The sequence below is a fragment of the Oryctolagus cuniculus genome, chromosome 6 (genome assembly GCF_964237555.1).
Source record: "Oryctolagus cuniculus chromosome 6, mOryCun1.1, whole genome shotgun sequence".
In the NCBI taxonomy this organism is placed as follows: Eukaryota; Metazoa; Chordata; class Mammalia; order Lagomorpha; family Leporidae; genus Oryctolagus; species Oryctolagus cuniculus.
Genome location: NC_091437.1, coordinates 83116043 through 83140925, shown reverse-complemented (window position 1 = coordinate 83140925; position 24883 = coordinate 83116043). Strand labels below are relative to the sequence as shown.

At 45.1% G+C, this 24883-nt stretch overlaps 1 protein-coding gene across 2 annotated transcripts in view; it reads right to left on the bottom strand.

Moving 5' to 3' along the window:
• The window catches only part of FAM110B (family with sequence similarity 110 member B), a 183241-nt gene extending 162701 nt beyond the window's left edge, over nt 1-20540 (bottom strand). For both annotated transcript variants that reach the window (XM_051844496.2, XM_051844495.2), the window contains exon 1: nt 20196-20540. The gene's annotated coding sequence lies outside the window, so the exon portion shown is untranslated. The remainder of the gene's footprint in view (nt 1-20195) is intronic.
• Between the last annotated feature and the right edge of the window lie 4343 nt (nt 20541-24883).

Genomic DNA, 24883 nt, shown 5'->3' with positions numbered 1-24883 from the left:
AACATGCATCCACTGGGAGAAAAATGGGAAACTTTAGGACAGAAACAAAAACTCTAAAACAGCACTAAATAAAATCTTAGACTAAAAATACAGTATTTGAAGTAAAAAATTTATTGGATGGATTTACTAACTGGACATTACAGAAAAAAAAAAATCCGTAAATCTAAGTTTCCCAAATTAAAGACTAAAAAAGGCAGGGCCAGCGTGGTGGTTCAGTGGGTTAACACCCTGGCCTGAAGCATCAGCATCCCATATGGGCGCCAGTTCAAGACTCAGCTGCTCCACTTCCGATCCAGCTCTCTGCTATGGTCTGGGAAAGCAGTAGAGGATGCCCCAAGTCCTTGGGCCCTTGCACCCACGCGGGAGAACCAGAAGAAGCTCCTGGCTCTTGGCTTCAGATCGGCACAGCTCCGGCTGTTGCGGCTATTTGGGATGGATGGAAAACCTCTCTCTCTCTCTCTCTCTCTCTCTCTCCTCTCTTCTCTCTGTAACTCTGACTTTCAAATAAATAAATAAATCGTTTTTAAAAAAAGACTAAATAAAGGAACAATGGGGAAAACATGAAATGCAGGTGACTTTCAAAATAATATCAAATAATAAAACATGAATAATTACAAGAGATGGGGAAAGAGAGAACCATAAAAATTTAATTATTTGAATTTAGTTTAAAAATATTTGAAGAACTGTGGATGAAATGTGCAAAATTTGGGATAGGGATCAAATCCACTAACCAACAAGCTCAAAGAATTTGAAGCAGATAAATTTAAAGACAAAGTCACACAGGCATATCATAGTCTAACTGCTAAAACAAAAGATAAGCAACAAACTTTAAAATCAAGAGAAAAAAAGAGCATTACAAGCAAGGGAACAAATATAACAATGATGGTCAACTCTGAGGAACAAGAAAAGCCGCAATGAAATATCATACTGAAAGTGTCAAAGGCAGAAGGGGTGAGAGGTAGGAAGAGGAGAAAATAAACTACCAACTAACAATAGCATTTTTGGGAAAATTCCCAATCGACACTAAAGGCAAATTAAAGATTTTTCTGCTAAATGAAAGTACTGAAATTTCATCACTAGCAGATCCACACTACAACATACATAGAGGCTTAAGGGAAATTATACCAATTCATAAAACTTAACAGCAACAGGAAGAAAAGAAAGAAGAGCACAAAAATGGTATGTGGGTGCATGCGAGCATGTCTCTCTGTGTGTGTGTGTGTGTGTGTGCATAGGTATGTGTATGGATCTTCTGTTTACCTGTTAAAAAGATAATTGGTTGTATAACAAAAAATAACAATACACGGTGATGTTAGAAGTAAAAAAAAATGTAGCAATATCTCAAGAGGTAAGGCAGTGAATGGGCATATATAGTTGCAACATTACTACACTGATTGTGAAGTAGTACAATATTAATTCAATGTAGATGATGATTATATTTCTGTGTATCTACTTATCATACCCCTAGAGAAGTCACTAAGAATAAAACCTAACGTTTTCTAAAAAGCCAAGAAAATGACATACAAAATATACTTGATTAATCTAAAATGAGGCAAAGAAAAAGCAAACAGGTCAGACAAATCCAACACAAATAAAACCTAAAAATAAATTATGTCAATGTATAATATCAATGTAAATTACATTAAATGTAAATGGATAAAATATTTCAATTAGAAGGGAAAGTTTTTCAAGACAAGATAAAAAAGCAACATCTAACTACATGCTATTTATAAGAAATATGTAGAGACAGATTTTAAAAAATAATGGAAGATAAATGATATAAATACACATATATTGATCCATGCAAACACTATCATGAAGATGCTGGTGTGGCTAAATCATATGGAGTAGGCGTCAAGCTAAGAAGTATTCCCAGAGATAGGGACTGACCATGACACAAGGATTAAAGAGTTAACACAGCACAAATACATTAGAGTTCTACATGTGCATGTGCCTGATTATATAACCTCAAACTAAGTGAAGAAAAAAATCTATGGAACCAAAGAGATAAACATAGAAATTCACATCATAATGCAAGATCTTTAGCAATCTGAATTCAATAATTGATAGAAGTAGACCCCAAAATTGTTAAGGTTATAAAAGTTTAATACACTGAGCATTTGAAAACATAGAAACAATTAACTAGTATATACATTACTTTCTTCACATTCTATATCCCTGTGAAGTGGAGGAGAATCATAGATTCCCCTCAGAAGCCTACCTGGCATACTGGATTTATTCATTATTCACATCTTTCCCCAACTCAGGTGTTCCACATCTGTTTTAGATCCTTGAGTTGGTCCATCCCATCTGGCAAGAATGTCCCTCTTGAATTTCCTCCCCCACTCTCCATTCCCCATCTATCCCCTCACCTAGCTAACACTTACCTTTCCCTGCCAAGTAGCTAGACCTGATCAGGTGTCAGGTTCTTTTTCCAGAAAGCTTTTCTGGACTTCAGTTCCGCACTTCAGGCAGAGAGCACTATGCAAGCTGCACAGTCCTCTCCTGAGTGCCAAGTTTAGCCTTCTCTTTGGTGGTCCATGTGCTCCTGAAGGGCACAAGACACCATAGGTGTGTCTAGGCAGAACTCAAGAAGCACTTGTTGGATGCCTGGAATGGGGTAGCCAGCAAGTCAGGGACATTGTTTAAGATCATCCTTTGGGCTCTTCCCCGGTCAGGAGTGTGACCTGTGACCAAGAAAGTTCAACCAGCACCATGAAAGGCTCAAGGTCGGGAGGAGCTAAACTCCTCCAGCCCTTAGCCTACATTAGCTCCCCAGGAGTCTCCCTGAGCAGCCTTGAAAGTGGAGCCCACAGGCTCATTCCAGCTTCCAGGTGACTGCACCCTCCTGGGAAGCCCCAAACCAAAAGTTCGCAGACACGATACCCCAACTCCCTACAGGAAGATGGAGACAGGAAATCTGTGTCATTTGACCCACTGAATCTGAGTAACATTTGTTATGGAACAATAGATAATACGAACTTTACTTCCTCACCTGGCTTTCTCTTTGCCCAACATAATCATTTGTCTTAAAGTATCTATTTCATAGACTAAAAAAATCATCAAAGCCGCATAGAGGGTACATGTTCTAGTTCCCTCTGGCCACATTCAGAGAGACATCAGGTTTCTCAGATGCTGAAACGCATTTAAAAAGACCTCAGTGTTTTTTTATGAAGTGCTCAGATTAAATGGGTCAACTATAATTAAAGCAAAGGAAAAAAAAAACTTAAAGAGTTGAATGATATAATGAGAAACAGTTCAATATTCTAGGAATTAAATTTGTTTCCAAAATAAGAGTTATTTAATTATAGGCCACATTTACCAAGATTTCACTTCAAATCCTTGAAACTTTTCAAAACCATGTTTTTCAAAAACATGTTTTAAAAGGGCGCTTTTACTTAGGGAGCTAAGCATAAATTTAGAAATGAACTTCACTATATTCCTCTAAATTCAATCAACTTGTTAGTATCTGTTTCAATGCCTTAAAGAGGGACTGCAATGGAGGCTCTTGATGGGAGGGTGAAAGCCAGTGACAGGGTGACAGCACAGCTCCTCTGCTCCAGGACGTTCACTGTCCTTTCTGGCCTCTGCAGCATTTTCCCAACAAGACTCCCATCTTGATAACCCCCCATCCCCCCAAATCCTGCAGCTCACAGAGCTTGGAGGCTCAGAACTAGCACCCTGCACCTCTCCAATGAAGACTTGGCCCAGGCAGAGACAGCAGCCCCAGGAGATTCATGAGAAATGCACATCCCTATGCCCTCCTCAGATCTCCTGAATCAGAAACTCTGTGCTAGACTGGCAATTTGTTTGAATAGAAATCCCCCCATGCCTCTGATGTGCCAACTTCTGCAAAGCACTGACCCAAATCCAGGGCTCCCAAAGCAGCCTGTGCATCAGCCACACCAGATAGGACACCTCTCCACCCCTAAAGTCTCACCAGTTCCCACTCAGGAGAGGAGGCCCAGAAAACTACAGAGTCCCAGATGTTCTTCCGGGGCTACAGATGGGACCTCTGGAATCAGTCATCTTGAAAGGCCTTTTTAAAATTATTTTTTATATTTGAAAGTCAGAAAGAGAAAGAAGAGACAGAGGCAGAGAGATCCTATATACAGGTTCACATCCCTAATACACACAACAGCCAGGAGTGGGCCAAACTTAGGAACTAGGAACTCATCCAAGTCTCCCATGGGGATGGCAGGAGCCGAACTACATGAGCCATCACCTGCTGTCTCAGGAGTTGGATCAAGATCAGAGTCGAGACCTGAAGTCAAGCACTCCCATCGGGGATGCAGGTGTCAACTGCTGCACCAGACGCCCAGCTCTGGAAAGGCCTTTCTGATAACAACTGATAGCTACCATGACAGTTGAACCCTGATTCTTCAGAGAAGAGGGAAGGCAAAACTGTCACTCTTCATGCGCAGACCCCAGGACGTAATGCAGTCAGCTCCTGTTCACATTAAGGCCCATGCTCCAGCCACATCCACAGCACAGGAACACACCTTGCAGAACGGAAGGCAACCACTTCTCTCCTCCTGTACTCTGCCTAGCAGCATTTATCAGTTTATTTCAGTGTTAAGGAGAGAAGTGACCTTATTTTCCCACATTGTGCCCCTGAGAGCACCCTGAATAGACTTTGTGAAGTCTGTGGTGGAGCATTGAGAGTTTCTATGGCATGATGAAATAAACCCAAAATGAGAAATTAAAAAAAGGGGGGAATGGGGCTACAAATAGCAACATCAACTGCAGGTTATGGGTGAGGTCAGCGTGTGCGCCAGGCTAAAACAACCTCAACCTTGGTGTGCAGGATCAGAAAGATGATTGTCCAGTCCCACTGGCCCCTCATCCCAGCCCTGTGGCAGCCCACTTTGGCCTGGGTCATCTCTGACCTTACAGTAAGTTGGAACCCATCTCCCTAACACTTTCCTCCTTGGGTCTTGGTTCAGCAATGTGGAGAACAAACACAACCCATGAATCTCTCCAGCCCACAAAGTAACAGTAACCAAGTGTTGGCAGAGACCTAGAGTATGCCCAGCTGGGACAGGAAGACAGCACCCAGGCACCAGCCCATGCTGTGGGCCCAAGGACAGCCAGAGACTCCTCAAACCTCTCCCCTTCGCCTGCTTCTTCTAGACTCGATACTCCTGGCTTCCATCATGCACCTTTGATCCGCTGAGAGCAAAGATTCTGTAACATCAGGTATTTGCTATCTTGTTCTGTATTGAGAGAAATCTTTATTGCTAAGAAAGACCAACCAGCCTTCATTCCTGAAGGCAGCTCATTGGTTCCCAACATAGCCTTTCAGGAGGGGGAAGATGGGTTAAGGAAATCCGTGTCAGAACCTTCAACAGCCCCTCCCAGGTCTGGTGGGAAGAGGGGAATGCTAGAGAGACGGCACAAGGCGAAGTGAGTATCAGGGCATCTGAAAGCCACCTGGCATGGAGGCAGGAGCCTGGGAAAGCAAACGACATCAGAATGTTCACGCCACCCGGCAAGCTCAAGGGGGATGAGACCTGAGAGCCCAGGGAAAATGCCACTCAGCACATGCCCTCCACCAGCCTCTCCACCCCACGACTAGAAGGATTCATCGCACCTGTGTGCCCCAACGTCCCTGTTACCAAGTGGGACCACCAAAGAGGCTGAACATTTCCTGTCCAAAAAGCTTGGGTCTGGAGTACTTCTGGTTTCAGAGTTTTTCAGATTTTGGAGTATCTGCACAGACTTTACCAGAAGAGCATCTTGAATCCAAAATTCTGAAATCGTAAATGCTCTAAAATCTGCAGTTTTTTGGGAACACTTCAGATTTCTGGATTAGGGATGCTTAACAGGTAGTATTAAACCCTGTTGGGTTGTTCTGAGAAAAGAGACAGGACCATGCCAGGTGTCTTTCAGCACCCCACACAGACACAGGAGCCACAAACTCTACCACCACCACACACTGCAGTCACTCAAACATGGCCCAGAGCCAGCACTAGGGCCACCTTTAAGAGTTTCTATTCAGAAGAGACCATTCAGTGGGAGAGGCTTACTCATTCCCCCAGGACTCAATGAAACTTTGAATTTTGATTGGGGGAGCCTGTAAGTACTTTTTGTCACCTACCATCAGTCCTTCAACCCTCTAAATCGTCCTCAAGCTTATCAGAGAACATGTTTCCCAGGAAGTACAGAAACCCAAATACAAAGCAACAGAATTATTCTGATCTTCTAGCCTAGCAACCCTATGAAAGAGAAGAAAAAATGTGAAGTCTGCTTGGCAGGATTTGTTCTTGATGAACCTATTTTTGCTTTCAATTATTACTACGTTCTCTTCTCCAAGTACACAACCATCTGCTTAACACTATGTTCTAGAACACTGCCAAGAATACGAGATAAAATCAAGGAATCGCACAATCGAGAAAGGCATGGTATCACAGAAATATGATGCAACCATGAGTGTGAACCATGTATGTTAGCTTAAGCGTTCTCATAACCATGCTAAAAAGTATAAAGAAACAGGTGAAATCAACATAGATAACATGTATACTTTAACTCAATAAATCCAAAATGTTATCATTTCAGTGTGTAATTTTTGTAAAAATGACTGAGTTATAGTCTTTTCTTCAAACTAAATCTTCAAAATCAGGCAAATTTTTACACTCACAGGGCATCTCAGTTCAGGTCAGCTACATTTCCAGTGTTTCACAGTCACACGTAGCCAGTGCCCAACATAATGGACAGCACTGGTTTAGGATCTCCTGGTGCTTTCTGAAAAATCGTAGTGTTAACCTCGATTCTAGCATCTCTCCAATTCTCCACAATTGCTCAGGATATTATCAAAGGGTATTATGATCCATGCTGACAACTTTTCCAGCACCTGAGGGATTACCCACTCCCACGTCCATATACAACCACCCTCAGAGCAGCAGAATCCTGGAGACAGAGACAGAAATTCCAAAGACTCTATGGGCCCAAATGTGGTTAATGCCCATCTACAGCCAGGTGGATGCTTTATGCCTTTGCATTCAAGTTACTTGAGTATCATAAAGAGGGGATTCTTTCAGCTTTCCATTGAGAACACAGTAAAATAACTGAAGAGCAGATGTAACAGGATTTTAGGATGACCAGGGTGACATAAAGCAGAGGCGAACAGGACCTCAGGCCCAGGAAAGAGCAGGTATGATGGTAGGAGATGCCCAGGGAGGGGACAGTGGGGACATCCAAGTCAAGACAGAGAAGATCCTCACAGGTGTGAAAGTGAGACCAATCGTCAGGCTCTGAGCAGTGAGGGATATGACAGGCTGGCATCTCAGCTAACTCTGGAAGCAGCAGAGTAGAGGGAGGGAAGTCAGAGAGGAAGGGAAAGTTGACCAAGACCTGAACCACAGTGGCCAGGGCCCCAGCAATGCAGAAGGGAGCCATGAAGGAGAGGAATTCCAGAGATAGAGTGGGAAAACCAGGAGGAAAACCAGGGGGACTGAGGTCCCAATGATCTGCTAAGCATCAGCGGGCAGGAACACGGTCTGATGAGCCCTGGTCCATCTTCTGCCCTCAGCGTGGAAGTGATTCCTGCTCAAGGTATGTGAGGGGTAGCCCTGGCTCAGAAATGGGGAGGATCCCTTCCTTTCCAAAGCCAAGCTTTTCATGACCACCACAGCTTCATCAGACCACAGAGCTCCACAAATCCATGAAAACACTGTGAATGCAGACACCTTGACTTGCTTGTTACTATGTTTGCTATTTTAGGTACAAGAAATTTACTCTCCCTGTTGGCTGAAGTTTTTTTCTTACAAGAGTTTCCTATTTTGCATACCAAAATGCCAGAAAGTACCACCCCTCTGACTTAACGTGCCATTTGTATTTTTTCTTACTCAAAGAGGACCTCTTTGTCTGCTAGGACTGCATAAACAGGGTCAACTATAAGCAAGAGAACCACAAGGTCAAGGCTGGCAGGTGTGGAGTGTATTGAGGACCCACTTCCTCGTTCCCAGATGGCGTATTCTCACTGTGTCCTCGAATGATGGAAGGAGCAAGGCAGGACTCTGGGGTCTCTTTCAAAAAAGCACTAATGCCATTCATGACGGCTCCATCCTCATAAGCTAATCACCACCCAAAGGCCCCACACCCCCTAACACTATTCACCTTGGGGATTAAGTTTCAACCTATGAATTTGGGGAAGCACACAAACCTTCAGACCATTGCAGAGGGGCTGAAAAAATGACCATTAAAAGAAAACCCAATGAAGCCACATTTTTCTCCAGTAATAAAAATATGTGTCTTTGTCCATTCACCTCATGTCCAGCAGGCTATACTGAATGCACAGCATCTCATTCACAAGACACAGGGACAATTCAGCAATGACAACAGGCCATTTCTTTACAAGGGCAACAGGACAAGCCAGAGGAGGCCCAAGGTCAGAAACTGCTGTAAGGTACTTCAAGGCTCTCGCATCAGGCAGGAATCTGGGATTCAGAGCCAGAGTGAAACTCTAAGAAGTGGCTGAAGACAAAGATGAAATTCTAAGTAACAGGGGTAGGAAGAGGACTCATAGGGCATAAAGCTGCCCAGTTCTTCAGGACAAAGGGACACCTGACTTCCACCTGACCCAACAGCAGCGTAGTGCCTGGCACACAATGGACACTCAGATATCCCTTGACAAGGAAATGGAAGGGGTGTTGGCAACCAGAAATACCATATCAGCTCACCAAAATATGAGCACTGATTTTGGAAAAGAAAGAGTTCAATTAAGTACAGAGTTTATGGCCTAATGGTGAAATGTACCAGACAAAAGGTTTTAGCTCTGCAAACACATCAGATCCTGCTGGTTTCTCTGAAGAGGTCAGGTTTCTAGATAAAACTCTTCCCGGTGATTTAATAAAGGCTCAGTCATTCTACTGGACTGTGCCAGAGTCATACCACCTGGTCATGTGGCCACCCTCACTGTCACAGTCCCCTGGACCTTGTACCCAGCTTCCCCCTGTGGTTGATTCTAGTCTTGAGCCAACTCCTAGGCCAAAGAGATGCAGCTGTGGGACCACAGGAAAACCCAGAACATTCTAAATAAGTAAGTCTCAAAGTGAACGCTAGGCTTTTTAGTTATGTACAACTGGCTAATTCCTTACCTGTTGAAACCAAGTGCCTCAGAAAGCAAAGCTGAAACTGTGTATAAGCAGAAAAGGATTAAATGCTCTGTTTCAACTACAAGATGGCACAGCCATCATACAAATACAAGGGATCAATAAAGTGTTGCAAACAATGTCAGAAACAAGCACTACACTAAGGGTCTGCTTTAATAACAATATTATCATGATTATTACGACTGACTATATGTGCTAATGAAAGGGAAGCCAGTGGTGAATACCCAAGCATATTTGCAAAGATGATACAGCACTCAGTTCCCTCCTTGTATTCACCTGTTAGGCAATAAATGGCATCTACCACCAAATCCATGAACTACCTTCTTTTGAAACATAAATGGTATATTTTCAAATTTCTAAACACTGCCCTAGCTGTTGAAATCTGAAAATCAACTAAAAGTGAAAACTATAAATCAGATTATCTAATTTTTACAACATAACTCTGATCACTTCAAACTTGACCGCAACTTGCATTGGACAAAAACTGTAAAGTGGAGTCTTTGTGTAGAAGTAAGAGTTGTGTGCGGCCATACTGTTATCTGCATTGTGGGCTCTGTAAACACCACACAGAGTAAGGACAAGAAGGGTGTCAACAACCCCATTGTTCCACCCCACTGTTTTCCTTTCATGGACAATACTTGCCCTGAAGAAATATAGACACTGTCTCATTGAAAAGACATTCCCAAAACCAAGAGCACATCATTAAATGCAGCAGTCAATGAAATCACTGAAGAACGTATTGGTTAGAAAGCAGAAAGTGTGATGCTGCCATCACTCCTGAGCAAGACTGCACTGAGGAACAGGACCTAGAGAAGCAGCACCTGGCCTCAGCACTCAACTTATGCAAACAAAGTAGGAAAACTACACTTTCACAAAATGTTTTGAAACTCCTGCCTAAATAGTGAGACACTCCAATGATACTACAGGTATACAATGGTTTAATTTCATGTGTCAACTTGACTGGAACACAGGGAGCCCAGGTACTTGGTAAAGCATTATTCCTGGCTGTGCTGTATTTCTGGAGAGACGAGCATAGAACTCAGTAAAGCAGATGGCTCTCCCCAAGGTGGGCAGGCATCATCCAACTGGAAGAAGGCCCAAGTAGAACATAAAGGTGGAGGAAGCTTGAATTCTCTGCCTCTACTGGACTCCTTGAGTTGACATGTCTGTGTTCTCCCGCCCTTGGGCCAGCTCTTACAAGATCTGCTCTCCTGGGTCTCCCTCCAGCTGCAGACAGCAGATTGTAGGACTTCTCAACCTCCTCAGTCACATGAGCCAATTCCTTTTAATAAATCTCCTTTCATATGTGTTCCCTACTGCTTCTGTTTCTCCACTGAACTGTGACCAACACACGGTAAACGTAAAATATACTAACTAGCAAAGAAATAAAAAGAAACAAGCAAAATGAGGAGACTTAAATATTTCAGACCCAGAATGCATAAAGATATTTAACAATGCACTGGTGTGCTTAGTCAAAATGCCTTGTGCTGAGATTTCTGTATTGCTAATTCCCAGAACCTCAACAGCAGAATGCTTCCAGCTGAAATGACCTTGTGGAAGTAGCAATTGGTGGGTGGAGGGGGGTGGTGTTTAACAAACAAAACCACTCAGTCTTGTGCTGAAAGGAAAATTACCTGTAGGAGAAACCAGATAAGCAAATGACGCCAGAGGAGTTGAAACACATGTCATACTGACCTGAGGGTAGAGCCACTTCTCACTGGAGCAAGGGCTACTTCAATGTCCCCAGCACTTCCAAAGAAAATTCATACAGAACCAATATCCAAACAATAGGTAGACCACAGATATTCTCAGGTAGCATTAAAAAGCTTATTTCAACTACCACCAAGTACCTATTTATGTGACTGTAATTCACTAACAAGAACTGGAAGAAAATAAAATTATCATTAAATGAAAGAAAGAAGGTACTAGACAATCTAGTATGACTATGACTTTGACTTTGACTTCGACCAAAACATGATAAAATGATTTGGGGTCACACACCAGGCTCACATCACAGATTAGAGAAAGCCAATAGCAGCTGTGGGAGCACTCATGAAAAGGCACATTAAAAGCCAACACAACGATTTTTCTCCTTTCTCATGGTCACTAAACAAGAACAAAATTTATTAAGAAAAACATCTGATATTTAAAAATCACAGCATTCCAATTAATGATCATTTGAAAGCGCACAGGGCAGGGGGAGATGAAAAGGATTTACAAATAATCTGCAACTCACAGCAAGTAGACAAAGATCCGCCCACTTCACCTGGGTATTAGCATTGCAGTCAAAGCACAGAAGTGCTAACAAGATTCACTGCTATGTCCCCACATTGCTGAGTGCAATGAGTTGTTGATTTACTTACTTATTTATTTTCACTTTATTTAAAAGGCAGAGATGCAGACAGAGATCTCCCATTGCTGGTTCCCCGCCCACAGGCCCAAGACAGTCAGAATTGGCCCAGGCTGGAGCCAGGGGCCCAGAACTCCATTAGGATCTCCCACAGGGGTGGCAGGGATCTAACTACTTGAGCCATTATCTGCTGCCTTCCAGGATGTACACCAGCAGGAGATGGGACTCAACCCCGGGAATTCCAATATGACATGCAGGTGTCCCAAGCTCATCTTAGCTGCTGTACCAAATACTCGCCCTGTGCTGTCCAATTTTGACTAAAGGTCTATTTTTTTGCCATAGTGGTCCAGGAAAATAACCAACGCATTTGTAAATATGTGTGACCAAATATGGACAGATTTACAACCTTGGAGTTTCTATACAAGGATCTGAAGATAAGTCTTCGCATTTTATTACCCAAAGACTGTCAATAAGCAAGTAGTATGAAAGATCGAACAAGTATGACTTATTTCCTTTTTTTTTTTTTAAAGATTTGTCTATTTATTTGAAATGCAAAGTTACAGAGAGATATGGGGGGGTGGGGGGAGAGAGAGAGAGATGCTCTACCTGCTGATTCACTCCCCAGAACCAAATGGCTGCAACAGCCAGGGCCGGGCCAAGCTGAAGCCAGGAGCCCAGAACTCCATCCAGGTCTCCCACATGCTTGAAAGGGGCCTAAGTATTTGGACTGTCTGCTGCTGCTTTCCCAGGCCCACCAGCAGGGAGTCGGATCGGAAATGGAGCAGCTGGGACTCAAATTGGTGCCCATATGGGATGGCCGTGACTCAAACAGCAGCTTAACCTGTGCACCACAACTCCAGCCCCCACGTATAACTTATTTCTTTTTTTTTTCTTTTTTGACAGGCAGAGTGGGCAGTGAGAGAGAGACAGAGAGAAAGGGCTTCCTTTGCCATTGGTTCACCCTCCAACGGCCGCCGCGGCCGGCGCGCTGCAGCCCACGCATCACGCTGATCCGAAGCCAGGAGCCAGGTGCTTCTCCTGGTCTCCCATGCGGGTGCAGGGCCCAAGGACTCTGGCCATCCTCCACTGCACTCCCTGACCACAGCAGAGAGCTGGCCTGGAAGAGGGGCAACCGGGACAGAATCCGGCGCCCCTACCGGGACTAGAAACCCGGTGTGCCGGCGCCACAGGCGGAGGATTAGCCTAGTGAGCCGCGGCGCCGGCCGTATAACTTATTTCTAAAATGGAGGCTTCCTTTTGAAAACTACGTAAATGTCAAAATCAATGCAATAATGAGATGCAGTATCGTAAGTAACATAACTTTGCTAAAAAACCCCAGCATATCCCACAGGCCACAGTACCAGCTGGGCTGTGTCAAAATCAGGCTTCTTCCTACAGACCCAATTTCAGTGCTGGAAGAATTCAATGATTCTGGGTTCCACTGTGGCCAGAGCAAATTTAATTCCCACCGGTCAGTTCTATAATGGTTATATTGCCCTACCATATTTACTATATAATGAATGAGGTGCCTGTATGCTGGTCTCTCAGGCATTAGGTAAGGCTTCAGGTGACATTCAGCTTCAAGATCAAGCAGGAGACACCACCTAAGAAGCAAAGGCATGACAGCAAGCTTGTCCTCTGATCCTGAAAAACAAAGGCTTCCAAAAACAATGGCTCCCCCTCCTCCAAAACTGCTGCCCCTCCCCCAAAGTACCCCAATAAAGACTGCCTGGAACCAGTTCAGTGGGCCTCAGGTTTACACATCTCAACTGGGAAGCCAGTTATCTCTTAGAAAAAAAATCAAAGTTGAGGGAAGAACCTTGCTTGAGATTAGACCTTGTAGCCATGCCCTCACCATCCCCAAGGGCAAGGACTTTGTACTTCCTAATCAGCAGCAGCAGCTCACTGCTCACTGTCTGGTCCTCACAGAGCCAGTATGCAGCCCCCTACACGCGGCCACAGCTGAGGCACTGAAGATCCAGCAGCCTTCATGCCCAAGTCCCTGTCAGCTTGCAGAAATGCACCTGCAACATGCAAACCAAGTAGGCAATTTCAGTGAGGGCTGAAGGTTGTGAATGAAATAAAACAGGGCAAACAAGGAAAGGACAGCTGGAGGAGCTGCTTTAGCTCCAGCGACTCAGGATAAATCTGCAAAGTGACTTTTGTCCTGAGATCAGCATGATGAGAGATGGATGGAAGGAGATAACGAAGACAGAAGCAAGCAACAGCAAGTAACTCAGTCAAGTGCTCAACATTTTGCAAATACCACTTACTTAACACTTAAAACAATCCTAGAGCAGATAATGCCGTCATACCCATTTTATAGCTAGGGAAACAGAGGCTCTAGAAGCCTCAGTAACCTCCTCAGCTCTGGACTGAGCTAGCCCTTGCACCCACATAGACTCAACTGCAAGATCTGCTTGTTTCTCAGACACTGACCTGGCCACCTACTGGCCTGCAACCGTTTTTTCCGCTGAGATCCCCATGGCCACCAGCAAGCCCTGACATTGCCCTCTTCCTAATGCTGTAACAGACAGAAATCATGCTTGGAATTCCCAGATCTGCCTGTGTAGAGCGCCAGTCACAGACACTGCCCGGACCCTGAACACAGCAAATCTGGGCCTTGCCAGCCTGTTTCTGTGACACCGACATCTGAAATGCACACAGAGACAAATACAATGAAAAGTCCTCTCTACATCTTTTTTAGGCACTGGAAAGACTACCGACACCCAGGATGGTTTTCTAAGACAGCTTCCAATCTTAAGGTAGGCGCAGCCACAGCTATGACCTGCTTCCCCAGCTCCTTCCAAGATACAGGCTCTGACTTGTATTGTTCAGGTACAAATAGAAATAAAATGCAAATCAGCAAGACCTCTCAGCTTGATCTCCAGAACACAGTGTGTTTCTCTGATTCTAAGACACACGCGTTTTCCTGTTTCAACATCTGAGACGGTGATCCATATCCCAGTGGGTGGTGTGTCACAGTTTAACCTGCGGTGTGTTTTGTTTCTCAGTGGTACAGAGTAAGATGCACCTCAAAATCAGGGGTGGTGCTAGGGGAGGAGAAATCCTGAGCCCTACACATGTTCAGGTCCCTCCAGCTCCTGCGTAACTGGCTCCATGTCCACCCTTCCCCAACAATCTGGTCTCCACACCACAGGCAGAACTGAGTCTCCCAATCTGCAAAGCAGCGCCTGGACCTCCTTCCATCACATCTTCTAGCAGCTCTCATTCTCTTTACAAAACATGGAAACCTCCTCCCACTTGTGGTCTGGAAGGCTCGGCTCACCGGGTTCCTTTGCTGCTATATTTGCCTCCTACCAAAGGCAACTTCTTTATGCCTACCGCAGAGCCTTGGCATAGGGCATCATCTGTCTTCCAGACCTTCCAGAGTTTGCCTTCTTTTCACTTAAATCTCAGCTCTAAAGTCTATCTCGAGGCCAGCATTGTAGGGTATCAGGTTAAGCCACCACCTGCAATGCTGGCATCTCACATGGGAGCCCATTTGAGTCATGGCTGTTCCACCTCCGATCCAGCTCCCTGCTAATGGCATGGGCAAGCAGAAGAAGATGGCCCAAGTAGTTGGGCCAATGCACCCACAGGGGAGATGCGAATAAAGCTCTTGGCTCCTGTCTTCCACCTAGCCCAGCCCTGGCTGTTGCGGCTACTTAGGGAGCAAACCAGTGAATGGAAGGTATCTTTCTGTCTCTCCTTTGCGCTCTATAACTCTTTCAAATAAATAAATAAATATTTAAAATAAATAAATAAAGTTCCCCATGAGGACTCTCAGACCATCCAGCCCAAATATGAGTCGTACTGCTTTAAGGGCAGGCGTTTGGTCTATCAGAGTACCTGGTTTGCATCCCAGCTCCACTACCAACTAATACACAAGTACTTGAGTCCCTGCCACCCATGTGGGAAACCCAGATTGAGTTTCTGGGTTCTGGCCTCCGCTTGGCTCAGCCCTGGCTGTTGTGGGCATTTTGAGAGTGAACCAGCAGATGCAAGATCTCTGTCAATCTCTGTCCATCTGTCTGTAATAAATTAAAATGAGTAAACAAATAATTTTTAAAAACTTTTTTTAATTATCTTTTCATTTTTTAAAAAATATATCTGTTTTTCCATTTCACAACATAAAGCCTCAAAAAAGGCAGGGGCCTTGTCTTCCACAGCCACTGTTTATTCCAGGTACCTAGCATATAAAAAGTCCTCTATAAATATCCACTGTATATACTATTAATAGAAAACATCACTAAACTACATTCTTTCGCATAATTGCTTTTTTATATTAAGTCTCAGCTAATGGGACAAGAAAATCGCTCAGGAGAATGATCACCTGGAAGCCTCTCTGGGATTCCTCCTGAAAAAGACAATTGGGGCGGAAACTAACTTCTAGTGGTGCTTAAGAGGAAAAACGCTTTGCATGACAAGAAGACCACTCAGAACCTTCCCACTTGCTTGTGAACTGCATTTTCAAAAGCCTCAGCTGGCACCGCACAATTTCAACCGCCCCCTTGATCATGCCGTGATGTATAAAACATACCACAGAATCTACGATTCTTCCAGCAACCTGCCTGCCCAAGTGACATACTGATTCCTTTCACTTTGGCACTTACCACTGAACCTCTTCTAAAGTGTTCGCAATTTTAAAATTTCAACTTCCGCACCACCAGCTTAAAATTGTTGAATCATCCACATGCTCACCATGCTCTGTTTTTATCACAAAACACACTAGAGAAAAGGAAGTAATTTGCACCTACTGAGGTTTCCTTAAAAATAAAACAAAAACAAAAACAAGCCCTGTCTTTGAATGCTGGGTTCCTGCACCATTCTCCTTATGAGGCTCAAACATAAGAATCCCTTCTCTTCTAAGGAAAACCCAGGTGTCAAAATCAGCAATTGTACGATTTAAGTTCATTAAGGTTACATCACAAAAGGGTCCCTTAGATGGAGTCCGGGGGGTTTACTAACAGGGTGAAAAAGGGTTTCCTAACAGTGAGAAGTCTTGCCTTGATCTTCACTCTGCAGTTAATCTTTCGTAGGATGACATTCACAAACAACAGAAAAACTAAATTTCCTGTAACTATTCCCCAAAATCTTTATGCCAACCATCTCATGATTTATCCCTTCAAAGTGCTGAATCAACATTAGGATTAGCTTGTTTGATAAACATGTTGGCCTTGATCTGTGTTTCCCTCTGAACAATTTGCAAATACTACTTTTTTGTATTTCTGTTTTCAGTACCAAAAAAAGAATCAACATGTTTAAGTTAAATTAGGATTTGCTTCATGTGCAAAATAAAATTTTAAATGAATATATAGAATGGGAATTTTCCCAATATTTCATTAAGCATCATAGTCCCTTGTTATATATTTAAGTCACCAAAATGAATGAACTTACGTTAATCAAGGGGAAAGAATGAGTGGGTCCAGGAGAAGCTGTGACTGTCCCCAGATCACCTATGCAATGAGGCCAGAAACAGGGCAACATTCTTTACCTCTTCAAAATCTCAGCCATTTGAAGTAGTGCTTACACAGTTCAAAGAAACTAAACCAGCCATGGCTCTCTTCAACCTCCCTAAGACAAGTGATCCTCCACAAGGTACTGTGAAGTCTTCAGAAGTAGCCACTGGGAATTAAAAACGGCTCTAGTTCTCTTATTCTGGATTCTTGGGTGATCACATGCTATGTCTGAAATTCTAAGCATGCCATTGAGTTACTGAGATGCATGAATATCAAGCCCAAAAGGAAGACAGTGAGTAACAGCAACAGCAGGAGCTCCTTCAAACCGCACCCTATGAAGACCCAGGAGCTCTGAAGGCACTGGCGCCTTGCTACTTACAGGCTGTATGGTGTCAAACTGTCCCCTCAGCTCACCTGCAAAAACAGACAGCGGCAGCTATAGGGTCTTGGAGGAGTAAAGTGAACACATGACACGTGAACACATCAAGTGCTAGCAGCTGTGGCAGAGCCAGGGCAGTTCCCCAAGCCCAGGTGTTACGATGAGCCAGAAAACCCTTTTTCTGTTGTCCTTTCCAGCCTTGGTGCTTGCACTGAACAGAGTGAATATATTTTTCTTGTGTGAGTCATGACTGCAACGCTTCTGAGACTTCATCCTGAATATCAATTCCCATTTCATCATATCAGGAGCCAGAAAAAACGGTACAAATGGGGAAACATGAGACCGGACCCTAGTAAGTTGTTGTCTTAAATAAATTCAAGATGAAAGTAGGTTCCTTATTTATTTCTCTCCTCTAAAATATTAAGACTGGGGTAATTGGGGGTCCTCCAAGTGGAAGTGACCAACCTGACTCAAATACAGAAAAATCAAAGTCAAGGATACAGTTGCCTAAATAATATTTCTGCAAGGCTTGTCTGTCTAACTGCAATACCATGGTTTTCAAAGAGGAAAAGCCCAGCCAGGTAACTACCCTAAAAAAAACAGTTAAAAATACAAAGGGAAAACTTTTCAAAAAGCACAAAACCTGTATTCCTGAAAAATCTGCGTGGTAAGAATAGGTTCTGGAGAGGCACAGGCAACCGGACTGCTACAGTAATCCCTGCTGGTCCACCAGCATTATCCACAGCACCACCTACTGCCACCTCACGGCGCCTGCAGCAGCTGTGGTTCCTCAGGCCCCAGCAGTTAACACCATGCCTTGTTTAGCTAGGAAGTTATGGAGGAAGGAAAAAGATGTCACTTCACCGTTTAGCGAGGAGAGGAGCTTGAAGTGAGAGTTGATCCCTGATGGTCTTTCAAAATCGCTAAACAGTTAGCACCCACTGCTTACCAACAGGCAGCAAACACACCATTTTGATTTTTCTTTTCCTGGCCAGTTAGACTACAAATCCTGTTCTAAATACTATAAACCATGGATAAGACTGATAGGCTCTGGTTGATGTATTTTTAGCAGATCTATCGATCTGTAATTACCTTTTACCACAATGGGACCCACTTAACGCTGCTGTGCCAACATGTTCTTTCAACTAGGAATCATTACTCTCAACCTAGAGTAGGGGAGAGGGGGGCACAGTTCAGGGACAAGATTCAGACCCTCAGACCCTAGATTTTCCCTAACATCTGGGCCTCTCCTTGGACAATCAGGCCCGTGAAGGATTCTGAGGTCTCCTAATTATAAAGTGCACCAGGACAGGGGTGGGTTCATAGCTATGGTCCTTGCAGGCCACTACGTGAGAAGTTCTAAATCAGCCCTTACCTACCAACATAGAGAGCAGCTTGCCAGGCACAAGTAAAACCACCACCCACCCCTGATTCCATCCCAAAATTAAACCAGACTTGAGCCAAAAGACCTGTAACAAAAAAAACCCAAAACCATCAATTTCCAAACCAAAAAACACATGGACTTATATATAATACAATTCAAAACAATGCTAACTGACACTTACTTCAGGCTATATGTTGGGTCCTGCTCTAAGCATTTTATTGATTATCAGATTGGCAGAGCACTGCCGTCTCTCCGTTCAGTCAGTGACTTCATGGTGTACCACCTCCAGAAATACCACAGGTCAACTATCATAGCACAAAGCCATGAGATTTTACCACTGAAGAATTCCAGGTTACCATGAACCTGCCCTTATGTTAAAATAACTATACTTATGAAAGAGCACATCTGAATGACCACAAGTTGCAATGGCAAAAAATGAGGACAATAAATTGGTAGAGGTTCTATTCCAGGGAATGACTCTAAACATATTGCAAAAATGCTTGTTCTACAATCATACTCTCCTCTTCAAAAATAAACCAGTGTGCAGTCCTTACAACGCCAGCCATGCGATGTTGTCACAGATGTGTGCCAGATTCTGCACGGGACATAACTTGGCTGTGAAGAAAACCCGCAGAGTTTATCGGTATCTTAGGCAGCAAAGAAAGCCTCATGTTTGTGTGCGAGTGTCTTAGCAAATCCGAGTCACGTCTTGAAAGGGTTAACTAGCCCAGCACCAGGTGCTTTCTTTCCACTGTCCAGAGTAATTTAAGCACGCATCAAGTTATCTTCTCCTCAAGCCAGCTTAGGAGACTTGTCACTGCCATTTACACAGTGCAGCTCCGGATCTCACGACAATAGGAGGGCACCAGGCCGGGCAGGGCAGCCACCGGGCTCCCACAGCTGGCATGCGCTTTGTTGCCAAATTGTGAGCTCCGCCGGGGGATGGGGATAAGCGTGAGCCAAGGGTAATTTAATTATATTTCAAATCTGTATGCTTTCAAAGAAAGTACAAGCGAGGGAGCCACTGGAGGGGATAACCCCAAACAAACTTTCAGAGCCATGGAATCTGCATACCTTGCAGTTCACTCCCAGCCAGGGATGAGGAGATACTGGTATTTCCAAAGTATTTGGCACGGAAATCAGAGATGGGGCAAGCAGCGGTGGCGGAGGAGAGCCCCGGTGCCTCGCCGACCCACTCCTCCACAGACACCCGCCGGCGCGCCTCCGGGGCCCAGCCCGGCTACGCAGCGCAGTCGGCTTCGCCCGGCCCGGAGCTCAGGGCGGGCAGGGCGCCCCCGCCTCCCCGGAACCCCGGCCCGGTCCGTCAGGGCCAGCGAAGCCCCCATGCCGGGCTAGACGGAGATGAGGGCAGGGCGGGGAGGCTGCAGGAGCAGATCCGGCTTCGCTCCGCCCGCGCGCGGCTTAGGCATTGTCCACTGACGGAGCGCAGCGCGGCCACCAGACCCGGACCCCGAACCTGCAGCAGCACTCTGACCCCCAGTCTTACCTCGGCCGTGCTCCCTGGCTCGGGGCGGCGCGGGCCAAGCCGGCGGTCAGGCTTCCAGAGACGGCGAGGAGGGACGGTCTGGGCCCGAGAAGGACCGAGGGCCGAGGGCGGGCTGCTGGGGCCGCCGAGTCCTCACCGCCGCCAACGCCGCCGTGGGGCTGCGGGCAAGGAGCAGGGAGGGTTGGCCAAGCCGGCCCAGGACGCGCGGCCGCGCAGGGCCCAGCTGCTGGCGGTGGCCGCGATGGTTCGGTCTGCACCGAGTGGGAGGGCTCCGGCAGGCTCCGCCGGAGAGCGAGGGAGGGAACTTGCAGGGAGTTGCTGCGACCGAGAGCGCGTGTCGCTGACCGAAGGGGACACGCCCCTCCAACGCCCCGCCCAGCTTCTGCCCCGCCCCGTCTCACCTGCCCCGCCCAAGCCCCGTCCCGCCACCCCTACCGCCTTCCCGCACCTGCCCCCAGGTGAAGGCTCCCCTAGATCAGAGCCTAGGACCCCAGTTCAGGCCGCGTGACTCTCGCGACCTGGAGTTTGTGTCCTCAGTGTGATAATCCACTTGGTAGCCAACCCATACCGACCATTGTGGCTCTGGGCACCATTCTCGGTTTGCTAACTTTCAAATACTTAAATGGACTATTGCAATATTATTTATAGGCTGCGTTTCTGGAAGTGTTTTCTACATGTTTGTGTAGAATAGAATAAAATAGTAATCCTCAGGCCTGATGTACTGCCCTTAGACTGTGGGCCAGCTGATGTTTCAAATTAAGTAAATGGAGTGCATCACTAGTCATCTCATAATATTTCCTTAACACGTTTAGAATTTTTAAAAACTATTTGCTTAATAACTTGGTTGGTTTTCTTCAGGGAGGCTATCTTGCTTTAGGAAGACTAAACACAGTTTTGCTACTGGGAGCTCTAAAATATGAAATCCGTTTTTACCAAAATGACTGGATTTAAGTGAAATAGGGACTCACCATAATTCCTTCTCAAAAATATTTAGCAAATATTTTCTCTAAACTTTAGAAAACATTGGAAATACAATCGCATACACCACATTTTCTCAACAAGGCTATCTACACATACAGGTACTTAAATGGTTGTGAGTACTGTTTCTTTTGAATTCAGAAATTATCAAATAAATAAAGGTCAGACCTCTGCAATAGAGTTTTGGCCATTTACAAGATTACCACATTAAAAGGCGACATAACACTGCGTTTTCAGTGCAAGTTTCCTTTGGTATCCTAATGCATTGTTTGTGATCACAGATATGTGTGGGGAGCAAACCGGACTAGACTGAGTTACTGGAATTAAGACTTATTCTATGCATCTGCTCTCCCACAATATGGCGCTGGGAGAGAAGTAAACAGCTTCCGCACAGCTGCCTCCAGTTCAACCAATAAACTGTAGGACTTGCTACTGATTGGAGGAGAGCAGCGTACTCGGCATGTGGGCAGCCGAGTTGGGATTGGCGGAGGAGGACTATAAAGGAGGAGAGAGACGGCATGCACCAGGAACATCTATGGGGAACATCTAAGGGAACCCGTGCAGCCCCCGAGAGAACCGGCCGGCGGTGTGCCGCTCCCCTGCGGAAGTGGGGAATGTGGCCAGGGGGAACTGCCCTTCCACGGAGGTGGAAGGGATAGTAGCCAACCCGGGAAGAACCAGCAGCAAACCCGGGGAGGGCCGAGCAGACGAAAGAACAGCGCAGGGTCCTGTGTCGTTCCTCCACGAAGAGGGGGAGCGACATAATGGTGCCGTGACTCGGATATGAAGCCTAGGCAGGGTTTAGTGTCATTCCTCCGTGAAGAGGGGGAGCGACAGATATGCTGTGATCTCCAGTAACTCCAAGAGTCATTTAACAATAGAAAACGGTTAGTTTTCATCAGTTCCCTAGCAAATGGAACCAGCTTCTCTCCGTCAAAGTGGGGCTTAAAACACACCACACACACACACACACACACACACACACAAGAAAACATTACCTCATCCTCTTCCTTTTGGGAATGCTCCCTCCCATTGGGTGGGACTGGAACATAGAACTTCGGCTTGCTTGTGGCATGTGAGGAGGCCAGCCAATCAGAATGCATGTCAACCCCTGGGCACAAAGACAGGGGTGAGAAGGATATATGAGTCCTCAGGAAAATGGGGGTCCTATTTCCAGACTAGTACGGACACACTGCTCAGCCCAAGCTAGTATAAGCCTGCAGCAGCTGGAGGGTGCCCTCGAGGGAAGCCAAGCAAACCAGAAGTAAACCTGACAGAGTCCCTGCTGAAATCAATATGATGTCTTTGTTTAAGAATGATTTATTTATTTGTGTGTTTATTGGAAAGGTGAAGTGACCTACGAGAGAGAGCAAGAGAAAAGACAGAGAGAGAGAGAGAGAGAGCGCACTTCCGTCCACTGGTTCACTCCCCAAATGGCTGTCACAGCTGGGGCTGAGCCAGGACAAAGCAGGAGCCCAGAACTCTATCCCTGTCTCCCATGTGGATGACAGGTGTGCTCATACTTGAGCCGTCATTCGCTGCCTTCTCAGGCACATGAGCCAGGAGCCAGATCAGAAGCAGTGTAGCTGGGACTGACACCGGAGCCCAGATACAGGTTGCTGGCATTGCAAACAGCAGTTCAATCTGCTGCACCGTAATACCAGCCCCCTAAGTTGTCTTGCTTGTGTACAGTATTTTGAGTTAGATTTCTTTTCAAATTGTTTATTTATAAAGTCATAGGAGATTTCTCTATGGTCCAGGATTTGATCATTGGGAATATAACCAGAGAGTTCCAGCTTTTCTATTGCTTTAATTACTTTCCGATAATAAAGTGTAGGCTAAGAAGGTCATTTAGTAAGAAGTCCTAACTGTTGGTAGGATTCAGGTTCTCATGTAGAGTATTACTCATTCCCAATGTAGATTGAATATCCCCACTTCCTCACCAATGCCAAAACCCAGTAAACCGTGTGGTCAGAGAACCAGAGAGAAAACAATATAACATCAAAACGCAAAATTCCCCGTCAATTTTTTTCTTATCAATTACTCCAATAAGACATGTTTCATAACCCCAGATACTTGCTGGAATAGGACTTTTCTTTTTGCTAAGACTAAAAATTTTAAGACCTGCAACAGATTTTTGAGACTGTGGAAATGAGTTTGTTGAACCGAATTTTACAGCCGAGTGCTGCTCAGAAGTGGGCCATTGGTCTATGCTTGGAATTCTATTGTTTCACAGAGATTTTTATCTCCAGAAGTATGTAACAATAGTTGACTAGTACTCAAACAAGCATCCACACACTAATCACCATGTTGCTTACCCATTGTCTCAGGTCACTATGAACTGTGGGAGTACAGGTATTCCTAGTCTAAGAGTAGACCCAAGCATCTGAAGGGACAGTATTACCTCTAGGCCTCTAATTGTATGAGTGGTTGCTTAAAAAAAAAAAAAAAAAGCGATATTGAGCAAATGTACATTCAGTGTTTTCATTGATTTTTCTCCGGGTGGAGAAAGTCTTGTACAAAATTAGTGAAATTTCAAATGTGCGAAAGCCCCTAAGCTGAGGAACAACACATCAGAAACAGATGCAAGGTCCACGGAAGGAGGGTACAGGAAGTGAGTCATCTCTGGAAACGTGACATTGAAGATTACGAGAGGGGAAAAAGAAAAAGGAAAACGAGTTCTGGAATCCAGGTCCATCTCTGACTAGCATTTGTTCAAATGATTATGATTTCCCCAGGGAAAATTTCTTCCAAGTATCTGGATTGATATTTGTAGGTACCAATATCCATGCTATTTTGAAGGTACAATATCCATGGAACATTGGGACCCACACCCTTGCCTAAGAGTAACACAGCAGTCTCTCAGCTAACCTGGGTGACACAACCCTATCTGCCCAGAACTGACCTGGAATTAACATCTAAGCCAATGATTTTCAAAGTATGACACTAATCACTGGGAGTGCTCCCAACCATGCCCAGTCTCCAGACTGGGTGGGGGTTTGTCGGGGGAGACACAGGCATCTCTGTTTTCCAAAGTTGTTTCCAAGAGATCTTGAGGATTGGTCAGAATGGAGGTGGAAGACAATCTGTGAATCTGTCCTCTTCATTCCACAGAGAAAGAGTTGGGAAACCACAGTGCACAGCACAGACACTGTTGACTTAGAATTGTATGTAAAATTGAAGTTACTGATTGAACAAGCTCCATTTGTCTTTTCTCTTTAACTGCCTCCAGTTGTTCCTGGGTTATGGGAGAAGCAGGGTGGCCAGGAATGCACCTTAGGAGAGGAGGGATAATTCGCCAGAAGCAATCCCACTGAAGGAAAAAGGGCAGCTCCCAGCATGGCCCAGATAAGAGAATCCCCAATAAAAAAGGCATTGTCAGTTGCTGGACTGAGAGGCCACTCACTCCGCAACAGCCCCCAGGGTTATTTCTGTTGCCTGTTTCACAGCTGGTTGCATGTTTGGGCTGATGAACAGAGGAATGGAAAGGACTGAATTATCCGACCATCCCCTGGTGTAGTAGCTACCACTTAGGGAATGCTTAGTCTGTGCTCAGTAGTCTGCGTGCTTTATTTCTTGTACTTGCAACTGCCCTAAACATAAGCGCTCTGATTCCCATTTTCTGAAGAAGAAGTTCAAGCCCAGGGAATGTGACCTATCCAAGGTCACAGAGTCAGCAATGCAGGGCTGAAAGGCTGACCTGTGGGACC